Source organism: Bos mutus, chromosome 3 (genome assembly GCF_027580195.1).
Source record: "Bos mutus isolate GX-2022 chromosome 3, NWIPB_WYAK_1.1, whole genome shotgun sequence".
Classification (NCBI taxonomy): Eukaryota; Metazoa; Chordata; class Mammalia; order Artiodactyla; family Bovidae; genus Bos; species Bos mutus.
In genome coordinates this window covers 21,971,234-21,973,657 of record NC_091619.1, presented here as the reverse complement: position 1 = coordinate 21,973,657, position 2,424 = coordinate 21,971,234, and the positions used below count along the sequence as shown (strand labels likewise).

At 42.7% G+C, this 2,424-nt stretch overlaps 1 pseudogene; it reads left to right on the top strand.

The window, feature by feature from the left end:
- Positions 1–278: 278 nt before the first annotated feature.
- LOC138987367 (U2 spliceosomal RNA) lies at positions 279–447 on the top strand (annotated as a pseudogene).
- The last annotated feature ends 1,977 nt before the right edge of the window (positions 448–2,424 follow it).

Below are 2,424 nucleotides of genomic sequence, written 5' to 3'. Positions count from 1 at the left end.
TTGTAGCATCTCACATTTCTTTGCATGCATGCATGCCCAGACAATTCAGTCGTGTCCAATTCTTAGCAACCTCATGAGCTGTAGCCCGCAAGGCCTCTCTGTCCATGGGATTTTTCAGGCAATAGTGGTGGAATGGGTTGCCATTTCCTCCTCCAGGAATCTTTCTGACCCAGGGACTGAACCCACATCTCCTATGGCTCCTGCATTGGCAGGTGAATTCTTTATTACTGAGCCACCTGGGAAGTCAGACATTTCTTTATTTTATTGAAGTACAGTTGATCGCTTCTCAGCCTTTTGGCTAAGATCAAGTGTAGTGAAGTATAGTTGATTTATAATATTGTGTTAATTTTTTCTGTACAACAAAGTGATTCAATTATATGTTTATATATATTCTTTTTCACATTCTTTTCCATTATAGCTTATCATAGGATATTGAATATAGTTCCCTATGCTATACAGGATGACTTTGTTGTTTATCCACTCTATACATAATAATTAGTATTTGTTAATCCCACAGAAGTCTGTTATCTATGTCTGTAGCATCTCACATTTCAATGCAGCCAAATGGAGTTTCCCACTGGCTACTCCATATGTAAGCCCTCATCTCTGTTGGTTGGCCCCAGCATAGACAGTAGGCATGCTTTTGTAACCCAGGCTCTATTGTGTTCACTTGTGTCCTAAGAAGAGTCTTTTGAGAAATTCAGAATCTTAAAAAATAACTTTAAGGGTATTGCCCTGCTCTATTATCGACTGGAAGTCAGAAAATTTTAATATTCCAATAAAGCTGTATTTACTCTCTCTTCTTCAATGAAAAATACATATAGTCAAAGCTATGATTTTTTCAGTAGTCATGTATGGATGTGAGAGTTGGACCATAAAGAAGGCTGAATGCTAAAGAATTGATGCTTTTGAGCTGTGGTATTGCAGAAGACTCTTGAGAGTCCCTTGGACAGCAAGGAGACCAAACCAATCAATCCTAAGGAATCAACCCAGAATATTCATTGGAAGGACTGATGCTGAAGCTGAAGCTCCAATACTTTGGCCACCTGATGCGAAGAGCTGACTTATTGGAAAAGCCCCTGATGCTGGGAAAGATTGAAGGCAGGAGGAAAAGGGGATGACAGAGGATGAGATGGTTGGATGACATCATCAACTCAATGGATGTGAGTTTGAGCAAGCTGCGGGAGATAGCAAAAGAGAGGGAAGCCTGGAGTCCTGCAGTCCATGGGGTTGCAAAGAGTTGGACCCAACTGAGTGACTGAACAACAACTCTTATGAAAACTTTTGCAAGCCACTTTATATTTGCTCCCATTCAAACTCAGTCTCATCACAGTCCACTGCTGTTCAGAAAATCTGCAGTGGTTGTGCGCATCCAGGCCACCCGTGTATAATGAGTGTATCCTTCACAGGAGCAGATAGCTGTCTCAGATACTGGTCTGCTGCTTCAGCTCTTGGTTGTCTGAGTGCTCTGAGAGTGGACAGAGAGTGGTCAGACATGTTCAGTTAATGTATTTGTCCACTGCCACAGGAAAAGCATTTCAGGTCCAGGTGTTGGTCAGTGCTTGGGCTCTAAGCTCACCACTGTCTTGGGTCCCCCTCTTGTACTCAACCAGTGTTGCACAAAGAACAACCACTATGTTGGAAAAGCTGCTTCCAGGCATTTACAGAGCCGGTCACAAGCTGGGCCACCCTCTCATTATTCAGAGAACAGTATGTCACCCCTGTTCTAGACCTGCTCATGCAGATGACCCAGCTCTTTCCCTGTGACAACTGTGCTCACCTTGAATCTCAGGAACTTTAACTGAATGCCAAAACTTTCTATTGAATTCTTAACCATGGACAATGACTGCTTGAGGCAATATACAGTTAAATTTGGAGAGTAAAGCCATCTAAGAATGTTCTTTCTTTAGCTAGAAGATTTGCTACAGAAGTATAGGGACACATGTTACCTTCCTTGACAGTTTCATTAAATCTACTCAATGATCCTAAAAGGTCCATCTAATCAAAGCTATGGTTTTTCCAGTGGTCATGTATGGATGAGACAGTTGGACTATAAAGAAGGCTGAGTGCCAAAGAATTGATGCTTTTGAACTGTGATGTTGAAGAAGACTCTTGAGAGTCCCTTGGACTGCAAGGAGATCCAACCAGTCCATCCTAAAGGACATCAGTCCTGGGTGTTCATTGGAAGGACTGATGTTGAAACTGAAACTCCAATACTTTGGCCACCTGATGCGAAGAGCTAACTCATTAGAAAAGACTCTGATGGTTTTCTAAAGATTGAAGGCAGGAGGAGAAGGGGATGACAGAGGGTGAGATGGTTGGATGGCATCACTGACTCAATGGACATGAGTTTGGGTAAATTCCAGGAGTTGGTTATGGACAGGGAAGCCTGGCATGCTGCAGTCCCTGGCTGGGGTCACAAAG